Here is a 20,828-nt window from a genome sequence, read left to right on the forward strand (position 1 = left end):
GAGGATTTCCAGTAAACACAGCCATTTACCAATAGCAGCAGTGCTGAAACGGATGCCTCCAAACAACATCCAGAGACATTGCTCAGATGCTGGCGGAACATTTTGCTCAAACTACTGCTGATGCAAGCCAGGATCTGGCGATTTGTCACTATTGTGCGACTGTAGAGAGGAAGAAGTTGGACTTCAGGTCCAACTGTTCTGATACCTACAACTCCCCTTTCTCAATGTGGGAGCTCGAATCGGCACTGACAGAGCTGCAGGCTTCGACATTTACCAGCTGCATCAAAGGAAATCCTCCTCGAATGTTTTTATCTAATATGGCACATAGGCAACTTCCCCAACTCATGATTCTGATCCCTCTCCTCAAACCAGGAAAGGACTGCATGTCCCAATAGTTAGAGATCGGCTTAATGAGCTGTGTAGGAAAGACCCTGGAGCAAATGATTAACCATCATCTGGTCTGTTTGTTAGAGACCAGGCAACTCCTTAGCTGCTCTCAGTGTGGATTCTGAAGATTTCGGTCCACTGTCGACAATCTGACCCTCCTAGAGGCGGATATTCAGCAGGCTTTTCTCCGTAAGCATCACTGTATCGGCACATTCTTAGATATGTGTAAGGCATACAATACTACTTAGAGACACTGTATTTTCACACAACTGCATCAATGTGGCTTTCATGGCCACCTCCCCATCTTCATACGGTCTTTCCTGTCTCAGAGGTTTTTTAGGACTCGAGTTGATGACATGCTGTCTGATAGATTTGAGCAGGAGAATAGTGTTCCTCAGGGCAGTGGTTTAAGTGTTACCCTCTTTGCCATAGCCATTACATCTACGGTAAGGATGTCTGATACAGTGCTCCTTATTTGTAGAAGATTTTGCTGTTTTCTGTTCCTCCTCCAGTGCTGCAACCATGAGCCGTCAGTTGCAGCTTACAGTCAGGAGGTTAGAGGAGTGGCCTGCAAAGATGGGTTTCCAGTTTTCTACAGATACGCATGTGTGTGTTCATTTTAATTGTTCTAGTCATCTTTTTAATTTGCCTGCCTTGAAAATGGGGGACACCATCCTACATTTTAGACACACAGTGCAGTTTCTGGGCGTCATTTTTGACTCCTGATTGTCGTGGTTACCACACCTGCGGGATATGAAAGCCAGAACCCTGAAGGCACTGAACATCAAGTGCCTCCCCCCTGCGGGTCCGGGGTAAGAATAGGCCCGAGGTATTCCTGCCTGTCGTAAGAGGCGACTAAAAGGAGTTTCAACCGTTTCGGCCTTCCATGTGATGGTCCCCCTTGGGGTTTGACCTCCATTTTTCAAAATTCTACAGAAGTACGAGCCTTTTGGGGAAGGACGCCTTACGTGGTGTACCACTTGGCCTCAGTGCACTAAGACCTTGGCACTCAGCATTGTACCGGCGTTGTAACCATACCCACTATTCCTCAAATTGGGCCTAAATGCCTGATGGGTTGTACAAGTTACGCCCATAGTGCGTCCCCATCTGCACCTACGATCATGATGGACTTTCCATGGCACCAGAAATCCAGCACGGTAGCCAGCCCGTTGTGGTGGGGTCGTCATGTACCCTCTAGGTTGTAGCCCCCTGACAACACAGGGATCGTACTGCCGATACCTGAGCTGCACCCTCCCCACCTCGGCCAAGGAGTAGATGCCCGTCTCCTTGGGGCATCAGGACTCCCGGCAACGGTCATCCTGCCAGGTGGCCCTTGCTGAGGCTGGGTGGCGCCCGTGGGGAGAGCCCCTGGTCGGAGTGGGTGGTATCGGGGCGGACGTTTCGCAGATGAAACGTCAACACGTATCAGGTCGCTCTGCGGCCGATTCTTTCAAAAGGAAAGGTACTGTTTCTAGTTCTGGTTCTCCTGCCCTTTCCCACTTGGCCACTCCCTGGGAGGAGGGACAGCCCTGCCAGCTTGGGGCGAAGTACTTCCCCCGCTATTTGATCTGTTCTCGAACCGATGGGGGGACGTTCGCCACCTCCAAGCCCATGTTCTTTGTTCAGCACATTGAGGACATCTTTGGGGAAATCGAGGCTCTCAGTAAGATGCATTCGGGGTTCGTTCTTATAAAGACCACCTCCACCACACAGTCGGCGGCGCTCCAGGCGTGCGACCACCTAGGGGACATCCCAGTGTCCATTGTCCCTCATCTGGCACTAAATAGGACGCAGGGGGTTATTTTTCATCGGGACCTCCTGCTGCAATTTGATGAGGAGCTCAGGGCCAACCTGGAGCGCCGAGGCATGTATTTCGTCCGGCGAGTCCAGCGCGGCCCCAAAAACCGTCGCATCGACCCCGGGGCCTTTATCCTCGCCTTCGAGGGGGACGTTCTCCCGGAGAAGGTAAAGGTGATGTGCTACCGGTGCGACGTGCGACCTTACGTCCCGCCTCCTATGCGCTGTTTTCGGTGTTTGCGCTTTGGGCACATGTCATCACGGTGTGAGGCTGAGCCCCTTTCTGGCGATTGTGGACGTCCTCTTTGTGAGGAACATACATGCACCCCACCACCTCGGTGCGTTAATTGTCCTGGCATCCACTCGCCTAGATCCTCAGACTGCCCCGCATATCAGAAGGAGAAGAAGATACAAGAACTCAAAACTTTGGATCGGCTCTCTTATTCTGAGGCCAGGAAGAAGTATGACCGCCTCCATCCCATGCCGTTGACCACTTCATTTGCCTCAGTTGTGTCCACTCCTTCCGCGGTATCCTCACCCCTATCCCGTCCCCCCTCCGCCTCCTCCCCCCATCTGGGGTCTCTGCCTCCGCCTCCCAAATCCCTCCCTTCCAAATTCTCCTCCCCCGTGGCCCCCGCCCCCTCTGCCCCAGGGGCCACCCTTCCTCCTCCTCCTCCCCCCCCCACCCCCCCACCCCCCCCCACCCCCTCGCCGCCTGAGAAGCGATCCTCTTCTCAGGCGTCCATCGGGGAAACGTTCCGGACCCCAGCTTCCGAGGTCCGGCGTTCCAAAACGGACCCCGCGCGTGAGGACCTTCTTCGGGTCCATCCCACCATCCCTGTGCCTCCTCGGACTTCCAAGAAGGCCTCCAAGAAGAAGTCTCTATCCCCCTTTCCACCCCGGCGCGTTTCGTCTGACGCTCCATCCGTGAGTCACTGCTCCCGGCCGTCCTCAGTTTTGCCGGGACGCTCTGCTGCCAGGCGCTCAGCTGGCCTCTCGTCGGCAAATTATGCTGCCCCTGCTACACAACCAGGGACAGCGGCCACAGCTGGCGACGACTCGATGGAACAGGTTCCGCCTCCCGCCGGTTGTAGCATTGTTCCCTCGAAACCTGGCCATCCGCGGCCGTCGAGGTGACCAGCTCTTCCCCCGTCTCGTTCCCCCCTTTTTTCTGACTAGTGATGGCCTTGTTACATTGGAACATAAGCGGTATTCGATCTAATCGGGAGGAATTACAACTGCTCCTCCGCCTGCACTGTCCGCTCGTCCTTGGTCTCCAGGAAACCAAGTTGCGCCTGGCTGACCGTATTGCCTTTACCCACTATACCTCGGAGCGGTATGACCTCACCCCTGTGGACGGTATCCCAGCTCATGGTGGGGTCATGTTGCTCGTTCGGGACGATGTCTATTACCATCCCATCCCATTGACCACCCCACTCCAAGCAATAGCTATCCGTATTACTCTTTCTGCTTTTACTTTTTCAGTTTGTACCATCTACACTCCATCGTCATCTGCTGTTAGTCGGGCTGACATGATGCACTTGATCGTTCAGCTTCCCCCGCCGTTTTTATTGTTTGGCGACTTCAATGCCCATCATCCCCTTTGGGGCTCTCCTGCATCCTGTCAAAGAGGCTCACTCTTGGCGGATGTCTTCAACCATCTCAATCTTGTCTGCCTCAATACTGGCGCCCCGACTTTCCTCTCGGACTCTACTCATACCTACTCCCACTTGGACCTCTCGATCTGTTCTACCACTCTTGCCCATCAGTTCGAGTGGTATGTCCTTTCCGACACCTATTCGAGCGACCACTTCCCCTGTGTCGTTCGTCTCCTACACCACACCCCATCCCCACGTCCTTCGAGCTGGAACATACCGAAAGCTGACTGGGGACTTTACTCCTCCCTGGCGAACTTTCCGGACCACGATTTTCTCAGTTGTGACAGTCAGGTCGAATACCTCACGGCTGTTATCATCAATGCTGCCGAACGTTCCATTCCTTGTACTACCTCTTCTTCACGTCGCGTTTCCGTCCCCTGGTGGAACGAGGCTTGTAGAGACGCTATCCGTGCTCGACGACGTGCTTTACGCACCTTTCGCCGCCATCCTACGTTGGCGAATTGTATTGGATACAAACGACTCCGGGCGCAATGCCGTAGAGTCATCAAAGACAGCAAAAAAGCTTGTTGGGCCTCTTTCACCAGCTCCTTTAACAGTTTTACTCCCTCTTCTGTCGTATGGGGTGGCCTGCGCCGGCTGTCGGGCATTAAGGCCCACTCCTCGGTACCTGGCCTGACCTCAGGTAATGAGGTCCTCGTTGATCCTGTGGCTATCTCCAACGCCTTCGGCCGGTTTTTCGCGGCGGTTTCAAGCTCCGCCCATTACCACCCTGCCTTCCTTCCCAGGAAAGAGGCAGAAGAGGCTCGGCGACCTTCCTTCCACTCGCTGAATCTGGAAACTTATAATGCCCCCTTTACTATGCGGGAACTCGAACGTGCGCTTGCACTGTCCCGGTCCTCTGCTCCGGGGCTCGATGCCATTCACGTTCAGATGCTGCCACACCTTTCTCCAGCGGGCAAAAGCTTCCTTCTTCGTACCTACAATCGCGTCTGGACCGAAGGTCAGGTCCCCATGCGTTGGCGTGATGCCGTCGTTGTTCCTATACCCAAACCCGGGAAGGATAGACACCTTCCTTCTAGTTATCACCCCATTTCTCTTACAAGCTGTGTCTGTAAGGTGATGGAGCGCATGGTTCATGCTCGGTTAGTTTGGATTCTTGAATCTCGACAGCTACTTACCAATGTCCAATGCGGCTTTCGTCGTCGCCGCTCCGCAGTTGACCACCTTGTGACCTTGTCGACATTCATCATGAACAACTTTTTGCGAAGGCGCCAAACGGTAGCCGTGTTCTTCGATTTGGAGAAGGCTTATGATACCTGTTGGAGAGGAGGTATCCTCCGCACTATGCACAGGTGGGGCCTACGCGGTCGCCTGCCCCTTTTTATTGATTCCTTTTTAATGGATCGAAAGTTTAGGGTACGTGTGGGTTCCGTATTGTCCGACGTCTTCCTCCAGGAGAACGGAGTGCCACAGGGCTCCATCTTGAGCGTAGCCCTTTTTGCCATCGCGATCAATCCAATTATGGATTGCATTCCACCTAATGTCTCAGGCTCTCTCTTTGTCGATGACTTCGCGATCTCAGTGCCCAGAGAACATGCCTCCTGGAGCGCTGCCTTCAGCGTTGTCTAGACAGCCTATACTCATGGAGCGTGGCAAATGGCTTCCGGTTCTCTGAAGAGAAGACGGTTTGTATCAACTTTTGGCGATATAAAGCGTTCCTTCCGCCATCCTTACATCTCGGTCCCGTTGTTCTCCCATTCGTGGAAACAACTAAGTTTCTAGGGCTCACGTTGGACAGGAAACTGTGTTGGTCTCCGCATGTCTCTTATTTGGCGGCCCGTTGTACACGTTCCCTTAATGTCCTCAGAGTTCTTAGTGGTTCATCTTGGGGAGCGGATCGCACTGTCCTGCTTCGCTTGTATCGGTCCATAGTCCGATCGAAGCTGGATTATGGGAGCTTCGTCTGCTCGGCCATCCCTCTTATGCCGTCTCAACTCCATCCACCATCGGGGGTTACGTCTTGCGACCGGAGCCTTCTACACTAGTCCTGTCGAGAGTCTTTATGCTGAAGCTGCCGAATTACCATTGACCTACCGGCGCGACGTACTGCTGTGTCGGTATGCCTGCCGGCTGTTGCCTATGCCCGACCACCCCTCTTACCAGTCCTTCTTCGCCGATTCTCTCGACCGTCAGTACGGGTTGTATGTGTCTGCCCTGCTGCCCCCCGGAGTCCGCTTCTGTCGCCTGCTTCGACAATTGGATTTTGCCCTCCCTACCACCTTCAGAGAGGGTGAGAGCCTGACACCACCTTGGCTCCACGCTCCTGTTCATATTTATCTCGACCTCAGCTCACTCCTGAAGGAGGGTACTCAGGCTGCAGTGTATTGCTCATGGTTTGTTGAACTTTGTGCTCGACTTGCCGGTCACACCTTTATTTACACCGATGGCTCCAAAACTGACGATGGTGTCGGCTGTGCCTTTGTCATCGGGGCCACCACCTTTAAATACCGGCTCCTCGACCAATGTTCGAGCTTTACGGCCGAGCTTTTTGCTCTCCATCAGGCTGTTCAGTATGCCCGCCGCCACCGCCATTCATCGTATGTACTCTGCTCTGACTCACTCAGTGCTCTTCAGAGCCTTGGAGCTCCCTATCCGGTCCATCCCTTGATTCAACGGATACAGCAGTCCCTCCATTCTTTCGCTGATAATGGTTCTCCTGTCAGCTTTCTGTGGGTTCCCGGACATGTAGGAGTGCCTGGGAATGAGGCTGCGGATGCTGCAGCCAAGGCTGCAGTCCTCCAGCCTCGGCCAGCCTCCCATTGTGTCCCGTCACCTGACGTTCGTGGGGATGTTTGTAAGAGGCTTGTGTCGTTGTGGTGGGATGCTTGGTCATCCCTCCATGGAAACAAGCTCCGGGCAGTAAAACCGCTCCCAACTGCTTGGACAACCTCCTCCCGACCATCTCGGCGAGAGGAGGTCCTTCTGACCAGGTTGCGGATTGGCATTGTCGGTTTAGCCACCGCTACCTGCTCTCCGGTGACCCAGCCCCACAGTGCCCTTGTGGTCAGGCATTAACAGTGCGCCATGTTTTATTGTCGTGTCCCTGCTTTAGTCAATCTCGTGTTGTCCTGTCCCTGCCATCTACTTTACCAGATATTTTAGCTGATGACGCTCGAGCAGCTGCTCGTGTTCTGCGTTTTATAACCTTGACTGGCTTGTCCAAAGACATCTAACCTTTTTACTTATTTTATCTGCATCTTTGTCAGGTCTTTCTGGTGTCCCCCCATCCCCTTGAGTTTTACTAGATTCCATGTGCTCTAACAACAGTGACTGGGCGCTAATGACCTCAGTAGTTGAGCGCCCTTAAACCCCACCAAAAAAAAAAAAAAAAAAATCAAGTGCCTGAGCCACAGGTCTTGGGTAGTGGACAGGGCATGTCTCCTTCAGTTTCATTGGGCTTTTGTGTGTTCATGACTGGACTATAGTTGCACGTTATGGGTCAGCGAGGCCCTCTTACTTCGGCTGGCCATGGGTGCTAACTGGACCAGTACCATACCTAGCATCTGTGCTGAGGTGGGGGAAACGCCACTGACCATCGAGCGCCAGCTCCTAATGGTGTGTCAGGCATGTAAGTTCCTTGCAGCTCCAAATTCACCCGCACACCATACTGTTGCTCGTCCACCTCTGGAACACCTTTTTTCCAACCATCCACGAGCCACTATGCCATTTGGGATATGCGTGCAGCATGTGCCGGAGTCAGTAGGTGTGGAGCCAGTACGACCCCAAATCCAGGGTTTTAACTGTCTGCCACCCTGGTTACTGGAGAGGCCCAGAGTGATTTTAGATTCGGATTGGTACAGGAGAGATAGCAATCCTGCTTCCATTTTTAATGTGGTATTCTCTGACATTTTATCTGAGTACCATGGCCATGTTGCTGTTTTTACAGTTGGGTCTAAGCAGGGGCGCTCTGTTGGTTGCTCTGTCGTTTTCCCGGATCATGTCCTCAAGGTCAGACTGCCTCCAGAATTTACCGTCTTCAGTGCAGAATTATATGCGATCTTGCGAGCACTGGAGCAGATGCAACATTCTCCCAGTGTTAGATTTCTCATCTGCTCAGATTCTATGAGTGCCCTTTACTCTCTCCAATGTTTGTACTCAGCAAATACAGTAACCCAGAATATCCAGGATGCCCTCCTACAACTAGAACGACTGGGGAAGGTCGTGTCTTTCTGCTGGGTACCTTGGCACATTGGAATTGTGGGGAATGAAAGGGCAGATCAAGCAGCCAAGGAGGCGTATCATGATCCTCTGGGATTTCGGTGTGCTAGCCCTCTGCATGCTATCACTTCACTGTTGAGGTAGAAAGTCATGTGTTGATGGGAAGACAAGTGGCTGGCAGCGGCCGATAACAAGCTCTGCATCATCAAGCCCACGACTCAGCCGGGTTTGCTTAGGCCACAGCCCTATGACACATGGATTCTTACTCCGGCGAGAGGACCCTCCAATTTGAGGTGCTTGTGGTGTGCAGGTCACAGTGTGCCGCATTTTATTGGACTGCATTTTATTTGCCGACCAGCAGACTGCAGCAGATTTGCCGGCAGATCTGCCATCTATTTTATGTAATGGTCAAACGAATATGGTTAGGGCTTTAAAGTTTTGTGAATTGTCCAACATTTTTAACAAGATTTTAGGGAGATGTTCTTAATGTGTCAAAGGGTGGCTGGCTCACCGTTGATTTTTGTAAATGGTCAGCCAGTCACGTGTGTTTATGCTTTTCTTTCAGTTCTTCATTGTTTTGTTTTCTGTTTGTTTTAAATTCTTGGTTAGCTCTCTTCCCTCCTAATTGGTTTTAGTGCATGTGATACAGAGTGGCTGTGTGGTCATTTCGAGTGCATCTGGGTACAACACTTTTACTTCATCCCGACATTCATTTGTTTTCATAAGTGCAAAGGCGCTGATGACCTCGCCATTGGGCACCCATTAGGCCCAAACAAACACACACACACACACACACACACACACACACACACACACACACACACAGTGAACAGTAAGAATAATATGTTGTGTTCACCCACAGATATCGTGTAGGTATCTCTTCAAGGAGCTAGACATTTTAACTGCACCGTCGTAGTACATATATTTGCTAATGAAACTTATCATAACTAATCCATCACAATTTGAGAAGAACAGTGACATACATATCTACAACTTCAGAGGGGGAAATATGACCTTCGTTGTCAGTCAGAGGCTCAGAAAGGAGTTCAATATGCAACAACAAAAATTTTTGATAATTTGCCCAGTAACATAAAATGACTTACATGTGGGGAAGCAAGTTTTAAATGTAATTTAAAACCATTTCTCCTGGATAACTCCTATTCCACAGCTTATTTCTATTTAAACACTGGTAGCCAGTAAAAAAAGTGTATTTGCATGAGGAGAATTAGAAATAAAAATGTGTTCATTAATGTTAACACTAATTATGTAGACATATCCTGTAATCTGACTTCAACTTCATTCTGATAAAAGAATCATTCAAATGATGTATGAAACATGTAACTAACTTAACTTTGTGGTCATTTGTGTGTTGGTCTATATGAACATTGTTAATACATCGATCCCCCTTCATGCAACATCGGAAGCGATTGCCACCTATGTCCTCCTGGACTCCCTGGCCACAGTTTGCAATCTCTACCTCCCTCATGACAGGCCACCTACGCCCACTGCCCTAGATGCCCTCCATCAGTAACTTCCACCCCCTCCCTTCTCCTCAGGAATTTTAGTACCCATCACCCCTTGTGGGGCAGTGCTTTTACCTCTAAGCAGGGTTTTCTCATAAACCGATTCCTTGCGGACTGCGACCTTTGCCTTCTTGATGATGGTTCTCCCTACCCATTTTAGTGCTGCATATGGCACTTCTTGTGCCATTGATCTTTCACTCACTTCCCCTGTCCTCCCTTCAGTAGACCGGTTACTTAACAGTGGCCTCTTTGATAGTGGCCCCATCCCGTTGAATCTCTCATTCCCTTCCTGCCTCCTGACAGTCAGGTTACCATACTGGGCTTTCCATTGCACTAATTGGCCTCTATATATCTCACAGGTCGTGTTTACCCCTTCTTTGTTAAGTTTACTTCTCCAGTTAGTCTTGCTAGAATGGTTAGGATGTGTGAATGCTTTGTGCTGACGCAGGAGCTGGCCGCAGTTAGCAAACAGCTGAATGCTCTACTAGCGGCAGTCACCTTCAGACTGCTGCCTTGGGGTATAGCAGTGGCAGAGAATGTGGCATGTCGCATGGGTCACCTCAGATGTCGCTTGTTTTATCCGTGGGCACCTCCTAGTGCACCTGACACGGTGGATTCATTCTCCCAGCAGTGTGAGTGACAGGTGGTAATCTGTTCCTGTCACTCAAGTTGGAGGGCCAATGTGAAGACTGACCACCTGGTCTCAGCCATTCAACCAGTGAGTGGACAGGTGGCTGCTCCTTCAGCAGGGTCCAAGCAAGCACACGAGAGGGGGAGACTTACTAGTTATTGGGAGCTCAAAACATTAGGTGCACTATGGAGCCCCATAGGCAGATAGCATTCAGGGCTGGAATGAAAGCTGGTGTGCACTCGGTATGGCTGCTGGGGGCCTCATCTGAGATGTGGAGGTGGCATTGCTTGTGGCTATAGAGCGTGCAGGGTGCAGTCGCCTGAAAGCTGTGGTTCACATTGGCACCAATGACTTCAGTTGCATGGGTTCTGAGGCCATCCTCAGTTTGTATGGGCAGCTGGCGGAGGTGGTGAACACTATTGGCCTCCCACGCAGGGCGCAACCAGAGCGTGCAATTTGCAACACTGTTGCCAGACTTGATTGGGGCCCTTTGGTTTGAAGCCATGTGGAAAGTCTCAGTGAAAGGATTTGTTGACTCTGTGATGGTCTTAGCTGCAAATTTCTAGACCTGTGTTATTGTGTGTGAATTTGCACGACTCCCTTTAATAGGTCAGGAGTGCACTATGCGAAGGAAACAGCTACTCGGGTAGCAGAGTACTTGTGGAGTGCACATAAGGATTTTTTAGGCTAGGTGGTAGTTTGAGGGGCTCTGATGAACAGTCGCCAGACAGTATGCAACAAGGCAAGTGAAATGGCGTTCAGAATAAGACACTTCCACTGTCAAAATTTTATCTGTAAATTGTAAAAGTGTTTGTAGTAAAGTTCCTAATTTTTGCTGCCCTCCAGGGGAATTTCCACGTTCAAATTATTCTTGAGACCAATAGCTGGCTACAACCCAAAGTGGAAAGCTCTTCAGATATTTAGCAAGTTGTGGAATCTATATCGGAAAGACAGATTAGAGGCCATAGAAGGGGGTTCAATGCAGTTGATAAAAATATTCTCTCTATTGAGATTGAAGTTGAGTGTGACAGTGAAGTTATCCGGTCACATATAACAGGTGTAGGGGAACCGAGTTGATTGTTGGATGTTTTTATCAGACAGCCGATTCTGCTGTGACAGTTCTAGAGTCGTTCAAAGAAAGTCTACGGTCAGTAGCGTGTGAATACTGATATCATGCAATACTAGTTGGAGGCGACTTTAACATACCATGTGTATATGCAGATGTCTATGGATTCATTGCAGGGGTGCAGACAGGGAGTTGTGCAAAATACTTTAAACACATTTTCTGAAAACTGTCTTGAGCAGCTAGCTAGGCAGCATACATGCAATGGAAATATCTTAGATCTTGTGCCAACAAATATGTTGGACCTTATGTAAGTCTGCAGGCTTTTGTGACGGACAATAATATTTTGGGTAAACATTCCCCCTCTTTTGCTCTGTCCGTTTCGAATCTAGCCAGTGATGAGGACCAACCAATAGCGGTAGCAGGAATTTTAACCAATAACCCTTCTCCAGCGTAAGTGTGGAGTAGTAGCTTTCTATCCAATGACGGTAGGCCGCCAATGATATCTACGGGAGATTAGCTAACAACGCCCCTTCTTCTGCATCAGTGTGGAAATATTAGCCGATGATTATGGCTCACCAATGGTAGCCATATGAATTTTAACCAACACTATCACTTCTTCAGCATGAACGCGTGAAAACTCCCCCTTTATAAGAAGACGCGACACTTGTGTCTGACAGTGTTCTAGCAGTAGTGGACACCAGAAGATCCTGATGAAGATCCCAGCAGAGGGGTTGAAACGTCAATCATTTTAGAAAAAACATGACGTGGCCTAATAACTCAGAAGATTTTAACTTCAGGTTGGACCTTATCCTCAATGTCGGTACAGAAATGGGGATTAGAAATCATGGTGTCATTGTAGCAGCTATTATTACAAAAGTTAATAAATTGGGCAATAAGGCTAGGAGAGTGTTTCTGATAGACAGAGTAGATAAACAGTTGTTAGCATCTCACTTAGTCAGTGAATTGGCATCACTTAGTTCCAGTAAGATGGATGTAGAGGAATTATGGGCAAAGTTTAAGCGGATTGTAAATCTTGGTCCAGAGAGCTATGAGCCTAGTAAATGGATGAAGGGTGCTAAATACCCACCATGGTTTAATAACAAAATTCAGAGGATGTGGAGGAAGCAGAGGCCTGTTGCACTCTCAGTTCAAAAGGAAACACACAACTGACTGCGAGCAAAGGTCAGTAAAGATTCGTGCATCTGTGAACAGATGTATGCATGGACCATACAACTACTACCACCACCATCACACCTTAGCAAAAGATCTGACAGAGAACCTGAGAAAATTCTGATCTTTTGTAAAATCAGTAATCAGGTCTAAGGCTTCAATTTAGTTCCTTGTTGACCAGTCTGGTGTGGCAGTTAAAGATAGCAAAACGAAAACTGAAGTTTTAAATCTCACATTCAAGAAATTGTTTGCACAGGAGAATTGTACAAAAATACCGCATTTGACCCTCTGACAAACTCCTGTATGGATGAAACTTCCTGGCAGATTAAAACTTTGTGCCCGGCCGAGACTCGAACTCGGGACCTTTGCCTTTCGCGGGCAAGTGCTCTACCATCTGAGCTACGGAAGCACGACTCACGCCCGGTCCTCACAGCTTTACTTCTGCCAGTATCTCGTCTCCTACCTTCCAAACTTTACAGAAGCTCTTCTGCGAACCATGCAGAGCTAGCACTCCTGAAAGAAAGGATATTGTGGAGACATGGCTTAGCCACAGCCTGGGTGATATTTCCAGAATGAGATTGTTCACTCTGCAGCGGAGTGTGCGCTGATATGAAACTTCCTGGCAGATTAAAACTGTGTGCCCGACCGAGACTCAAACTCGGGACCTTTGCCTTTGCGGGCAAGTGCTCTACCACCTGAGCTACCGAAGCATGACTCACGCCCGGTCCTCACAGCTTTACTTCTGCCAGTATCTCGTCTCCTACCTTCCAAACTTTACAGAAGCTCTTCTGCGAACCATGCAGAACTAGCACTCCAGAAAGAAAGGATATTGCAGAGACATGGCTTAGCCACAGCCTGGGGGAGGTTTCCAGAATGAGATTTTCATTCTGCAGCGGAGTGTGCGCTGATATGAGGATATGTATGGATGATATAGCAAAAAGCATCCCCGGCAAAGGAAAACAACTGTGAAAGAAGTTGGGACCATTATTTATTTATTTGTTTATTTACACATCAAGTTTCGTAGGACCAAATTGAGGAGCAAATCTCCAAGGTCATGGAACATTTGTCAGTACATGAAATTACAACATAGAAGTAATAACAGATAAAAATAAATGTTCATGAACCTGAAAAACATCAGTCCATAAGTTTAAGTAAACGCTATCAGCAGCACAATGAGAATCAGCTTAATTTTTCAAGGAACTCCTTGACAGAATAGAAGGAGTGACCCATGAGGAAACTCTTCAATGTTGATTTTGAAAGCGCGTGGATTACTGCTAAGATTTTTTAATTTGAGTGGCAATTTATTGAAAATGGACGCAGCAGTATACTGCACACCTTTTTGCACACGAGTTAAGGAAGTCCGATCCAAATGCAGGTTTGATTTCTGCCGAGTATTAACTGAGTGAAAGCTGCTTATTCTTGGGAATAAACTAATATTGGTAACAAGAAACGACAATAAGGAATATACGTATTGAGAGGCCAATGTCATAATACCCAGACTTGTGAACAGAGGTCGACAAGAGGTTCGTGAACTCGCACAACTTATTGCCCGAACCGCCCGTTTCTGGACCAAAAATATTCTTGTAGAATGGGAAGAGTTACCCCAAAATATAATACCATGTGACATAAGCGAATGAAAATAAGCAAAGTACACTAATTTTTATGTCGAATGATAACTTGCCTCAGATACCATTCGACTCGTAAAAATGGCACTATTAAGTCTTTGAACAAGAACTGAATGGGGGCTTTCCACAATAGCTTACTATCTATCTGAACGCCTAGAAATTTGAACTGTTCAGTTTCACTAATCATATGCCCGTCCTGTGAAATTAAAACGTCAAGTTTTGTTGAATTGTTTGTTAGAAACTGTAAAAACTGAGTCTTACTGTGATTTAGAGTTTATTTTCTACAAGCCATGAACTTAGGTCATGTACTGCACTATTTGAAACACAGCCAATGTTGCACACATCCTTTACTACCAAGCTAGTGTTGTCAGCAAGCAGAAATATTTTAGTTACCCGTAATATTAGAGGGCATATCATTTATATAAATAAGGAACAGGAGTGACCCCAACATTTATCCCTGGGGCACCCCCCACTTGACAGTACCCCACTCAGCCATTATCAACATTGTGAATAATGACCTTTTGCTGCCTGTTGCTGAAGTAAGAGGTAATGAATTGTGAGCTACTCCCCATATTCCGTAATGTTCCAACTTCTGGAGCAATATTTTGTGATCAACACAATCAAATGCCTCAGTTAAATAAAAAAATATGCCAAGCATTCAAAACCTTTTGTTTAGCCCATCCAGTACCTCACAGAGAAAAGAGAGTATAGCACTTTCAGTTCTTAAATGACTTCTAAAGCCGAACTGCACATTTGATAGCAAATTGTGTGATATGAAATGATCAATAATCCTTACATACACAGCCTTTTCGATAACTTTTGCAAACACTGATGGCATAGAAATAGGTCTAAAATTATCTACATTATTCCTTTCTTCCGTTTTATAAAGGGGCTTTACTACTGAGCACTTTAACCCCCCAGAAAACTGACCATTCCTAAAGGAAAAATTACAAATATGGCTAAATACAGGGCTAACATGTGCAGCACAATACATTAATATTCTGCACTCCATCATAACCATGAGAGTCCTTAGTCTTCAGTGATTTATTTCTTGTCTCAATCTCCCTCTAGTTTGTATCACAGAGGAGTATTTCAGGCATCAATCTCGGAAAGGTATTTGCCAAGAAAGTTATGATTTCCTGTAGAAACTAAATTTTTATTCAATTCACCAGCAATGCTCAGAAAATGATGGTTAAATACTGTACATATATCTGATTTATCAGTAACAGAAATATTTTTACCGTGAACTGACTTTATATTGTTGACCTTGTGCCGCTGACCAGATACTTCCTTCACAACTGACCACATGGTTTTAATTTTATCCTGTGAATTACCATACCACATACTCTTTGCCTTCCTAATAACATTTTTGAGCACCTTACAATACTCTTTATAATGGGCTACTGAAGCTTGATTGTGACTATTTCTAACATTTTGATGTAATTCCCACTTTGTTCTATGTGATATCCTTATCCCACTAGTCAGCTACTCGGGCTGCCCATTACTGCTAGTACTCCATTTAGAATGTTCTAATGGAAAGCAACTCTCAAAGAGCATGAGAAATGTGTTAAGGAAAGCATTGTATTTATCATGTATGTTATCGGCAATATAAACATCCTGCCACTCTTGTTCCTTGACAAGGTTTAAAAAACTCTATTGCTGTTGGATTAACCTTCCTACATAGTTTGTAATTAAATATGACATTGGTTTGAGTACAAAAGCCTTTTAGTGTTAAAATTTGTGCATCATGGTCTGGCCATTCACGCTTTTACTAACAGAATGCTCATAAAGTAATGAAGAATAAATAAAATATTGCCTGTGGCTGTGCTACTGTTCCCCTGCACCCTAGTTGGAAAAAATACAGTCTGCATCAGATCATATGAATTTAGGTACCAACATTCTTTTTCTAGCACCATCATATACAAAATGTATATTGAAGTCACCACATATAACAACTACCGCTGCACAACATTCAAATATATGTTCAGTGCAGTGTCGTGATACGTCTATGGACTCAAATGGAATACTGTTTTTTACGTACATATCCACTCCCCCACCCCGCAAGGAACTCCTTGAGAAACAGCTAGCTAATCTGTAGCCTGGTAAAGAAGGCCTCTGAATTGTAAAATTATTTAAGTGGTGCTCTGATATACAACAATTTCAGAGTCAACATCTATAAGCAGTTCATTAACTTTATCTCTAATACCTCTTATATTTTGATGAAATACTCTAATTCCTTCTCTACTTGGAAACATCTGATAGACCCAACTGGCACCACTGAGATGTGACCCATGCCCTCTGCCATCAGTCCTACGTTAACGCGGCTAACAGCCGCCTTAAGGTGAGGCTGATCATGACGCTGAAACAGTTGCCACCAGTTTGAGTTGCTATCTTAATCAGGTCACCACCTACATAGTATTCCCTGTCCCCATTGAGACTGTTCCCTGCTCCACCCACTATCACTACCTGATCCTCCTTTGGAAAATTCTTACACAACTCCCTATGCTGTCAGTCACCTGAGCCAACCCTGCACTTGGCTTCACAATGCTTCTGACAACATTTTCTCAGGAATACCAAATCCTGGAAAGTAGTCACTTTCTATACGCTTAATAAGTTGCTTGGTGTTTGCTGTTTTCATTGCATATAGTCTTACATGTTTTGTGAAGAGATCAATAATAGAAGCAAAATACTGTAAGCCTCCACATCCATGAGGATATGGACCGGCAAATTCAATTCCTACAATCTCTAAGGGTTTCATGGTTAAAATTGGATTCAAAGGTAATGCATTGGATAAATTATAGGGTTTGGCCTTTCGACAAATCATGCAGTTTCCCAGTAGCTTGTGTATTTTAGCATGAAGACTTGGAACATAACAATATTTTGTGATCTGGCACTTACACTTTTCGGGACCAATTTGACCCCATGTGTATGGGTATGCCATAATAAATGCTCTTTATACTCTCTTGGAATACAAACTAACCCACTTTCCTTTTGCGGTGATGTGCAATGAAATAGCACGTTATTAAATAATATGTAAAATTGGCACAGAGAATGTTGAGAATTAACTGTTATGAGTTGCTTTACTGCCTTCCACTTAGGATCGGTATCTTGGAGTGGACTATTTGTTTGCTTAGCTGCAAAAAGTACTTGCGATGCATTGGATCCTTCGTGAGTAGAGTTCTGTAGTTGGACATTTGCTCAATTAATTCATTGGTGTTAGAAGATCCATCAGGCATTCTCGATAAGGTGTCAGCTATTATATTGTCTTTGCCCTTTATATGCACAATTTCGAAGTTGCGCTCCTGAAGAAATAGAAACCATTGTGTCAATCGAGGGTGAAATAGTTTGCATGACAACAGAAAACTTACAGCTTGATGATCATAAAAAACCTTTACCTTGTGTCGATGCATATAATAATTAAAATGCTTGAAAGCCCAAACAATAGAAAGAGCTTCCATTTCTGTCACAGAGTAAGATCGTTCTGCTTCAGTGAGGACTCTGCTTGCAGAACTGATAATTTGGATTTCTTTTTCATTCCTTTCCTCGAGTTGGAACAAAACTGAACCGATGCCCTGGCAAGAGACATCTGAAACAATACAAAATCCCCTGTTCATATCAGGATGATGTAAGATAGGACTATTTACCAAAGCATTCTTGGGTGAATCAAAAGCTTATTGACAATCGTCGGTCCAGTTCCAATGGCCACTTTTCTTTAGCAATGATAACAAAGGTGTACTATTTAAAAAATTTGAAAAAAATGAGCACATGCCAAGGAATCCTTTTAGCTGCCTTTTGGTAGTAGGTCTTGGAAAATTTCTAATGGCACTAATCTTTTGAGGATCAGGTTTTATTCCAGAGGGCGAAATAATGTGACCTAAAAATTTGATTTCAGATTGGGCAAATCAGGACTTTTGAAGATTTACAGTCACTTCAAATTCTCTGAATTTCTGAAATATATGCTGTATAAGGTAAAGATGCTCTTCCCAAGTTTTTGTGGCAATGAGGAGATCATCAACGTAAATGGTAACTTGATCAACTAGGTCATCTCCTAACACGATCCATTTTAGGTATAGTTAGCAAGGGGCTACTATACGATGAATCGGATGGTTCAATCACCTTCCACGATAACATTTTTCTAATTTCAGTTTTTACAGCTACCCTTCTCAAAAATGGTATCGAATAGGTGATGCGACAGAAAGTGAGATGGGGTATAACCTCCATTCTGTATTGAAAGTCTCGAATTATTGCAGGTCTCTTCGAGAAAACGGATCTGAAGTCAAAAAGGATTTGAAATAATTCTTGTCTCTATTCATCTGTCAGATTGGTGGATTCTACTGCTTTAGTTGTAATTTCGCCTCTGTCTGGTAAGTAGGCCTAATCTGTTTCATATGGTCCTTGTATGACACAATCAGAACTGTTCCAGCCATTGTGTATTGGTGTGCTTTCCATTCTGCTTGCCATAATACTGACTGTGTCTGTTGAAAATGCTTTTTCCTATCTGAAATATGTGTACCATTGTTGTTACTCATACTTGAGGAATTCCACCTGTTGTTACTTGATTTCTTCTTATTGCTTGATCTCTGTTCCTCATGTATAAGGTCAAATGAGTCTAATATGGAAAGAAATGTCTCTTCATCATCATCATTGATCTTAACAAATTTTTCTTGAATTGATACCGGCAATTTCAACTTCAAGATCATAATCACATCCTTACTTGAGATTGGTGTATCCCAGTATCTAATTTTCCCCAAATACTTCTAAAAATATTTCCTTAAGCCTCCAATTCTCGGATCGAAAGGTTCAGCTTGATATACCTCTTTCCTGTCTTTTCTGAACTCCTTTATTCCAGAACTTGGCTAAAAATGCCTGTTCAAAATCACGGGAAGTAAGACATTGATCAACCATTTCGGTTCCCCAAATAGCAGATTCTCCTGTAATATGTCCAATTACAAACTGTATCTTTTGCCTGTCAGACGAACTTGGCGGAAAAATTCTGGAAAATGATCGGAGAAAAAAGATTGGGTGTAGGTTTCTCTTTTCGGGATTAAATAACTGAAAGTTCCTGTGTTTCAATAGGCTTTCATCTTTCATTAACTGCACTAATGAATTGGAGTCATTTACTGGAATTTGTTGTGTTCTGGGTGGTGAATATTCTCTGTTTTGATGTTGTGTTTTGCTGCTCAGGGCCATCATTGCTTATATCACTGAGTGAAAACACACAGTGTGGGTAGCTGTGACATGTTTCTCTGTCTTTGTTTTGAAATAGTTGCTCCAAGCTTTGTATTTTCTGAGTAATCTATTCTTTCCCAGCAGGCAAGTCTGTCGTAAATACTCTTCAGATGACACCTAATTCTGTGAAAACAGTATCTCCTGAAGTACCTGGCACTGCTAATATGTTAAGAGTGGTGTCATTAACAGTGTCCTGTAACTCAGTTTTGATTTTGTTTTCAATCATTTTATCTTTCTCTGCTAACCAGTCTGTACATTATTCACTAAAGTGTTGTATTTGTTCTTTTAACTTTTGTTCCACTTTTTTTTCTCCATTCACAGCCAACTGAGAGAATTTGTCAGTCAACTGCTTTGCTTTTGTCATTCACTGTGTGTAAAGTGTCTTTACAGGTAACAACTTGTTTGTTAACTAGCTCCATGTAAAATTTTCATCTTATCACATGCTGCAATGCAGTGTTCATCATCCATTAACTACTTCTTTTCCTGTAAGAGTGCGATGGCTCCTTGACATTTGTTTCAGTGCAGATTCACTAATATCATCCAAACTCTTACGGGAATCAGTAATTTGCAAGTAGGGGATTAATGGATGAGGGGCACTGCATTGCAGCAAGTGATAGGTTAGAAATTTGAGTCAGCCAGGACCCATGTCTTGATGGCCAAGGCGGTTAAGGTGACTGCTCATAAGAAGCAGTAAATGTGGGTTTGAGTCCCAGTCTGGCAAAAGTTTTCTTCTTTTGCCATTGCATTAAAACAACTCCCTGTGTGGCTGGAAGTCAAGAATTCCCACCCATCCCTCCCTTTTCTTTTCCTATTCTCTATTTTATATACATGTTGAGAACTGGTTTTATTACTTTCTGACCTCATAATGTGCTTAGTTCAGCTTTTATGACTACTTTAAAAAATAGAAGGGGCAAGATCAATAAAATTTTGGTACTGCAAAAAGCTCTGTTGTATTCATATAACTTATGGGGCTGCAGCTGTTGTCAACAACAACCAATATTTCGACAGGTATTGTCATTTTCAAGACAAAATTGCAACAAGTAAGCACTGTGCAAGTGCATTTAAAACCTTGTCTCTCTCTCTCTCTCTCTCTCTCTCTCTCTCTCTCTGTGTGTGTGTGTGTGTGTGTGTGTGTGTGTGTGTGTGTGTGTGTGTGTGTAAGCATTAGCACCACCATTGAACAAAGGATAACTGATGCCAAATATTATCAGTAGTGAAAAATTACTATACTATGGGTGAGTCAGCAGGTAATGCTACTTCAGTAGCATTTAGTAATTTTCACTTCTAATAACATGTGCCTTCAGTCGTATTTGGTTCTGTGATGATGCTAGTGTTTACTCTCTCTCTCTCTCTCTCTCTCTCTCTCCCGCTATGTGTGTGTGTGCACTAGCATTGTACCACAGTTGTGAGATCAGAAATAGTTTCTTGCATAATTTATGTGACTTTGACTTCATAACTAACGTAAAACATTTGGCAGAATGTGAGTAATTTAGGAGGTGTTAGAATTGCCGACAGGCCCATAAACCAGACTGAAGCCTTTGCTAGTTTTCGGATGAAAAAAAG

The 20,828-nt window shown here is 45.5% G+C and overlaps 1 protein-coding gene across 1 annotated transcript in view; it reads left to right on the forward strand.

The window, feature by feature from the left end:
* The window catches only part of LOC126202942 (X-linked retinitis pigmentosa GTPase regulator-like), a 414,771-nt gene that overhangs the window by 29,380 nt on the left and 364,563 nt on the right, over window positions 1–20,828 (forward strand). The gene's annotated exons all lie outside the window — the stretch shown is intronic.

Source organism: Schistocerca nitens, chromosome 9 (genome assembly GCF_023898315.1).
Source record: "Schistocerca nitens isolate TAMUIC-IGC-003100 chromosome 9, iqSchNite1.1, whole genome shotgun sequence".
Lineage (NCBI taxonomy): Eukaryota > Metazoa > Arthropoda > Insecta > Orthoptera > Acrididae > Schistocerca > Schistocerca nitens.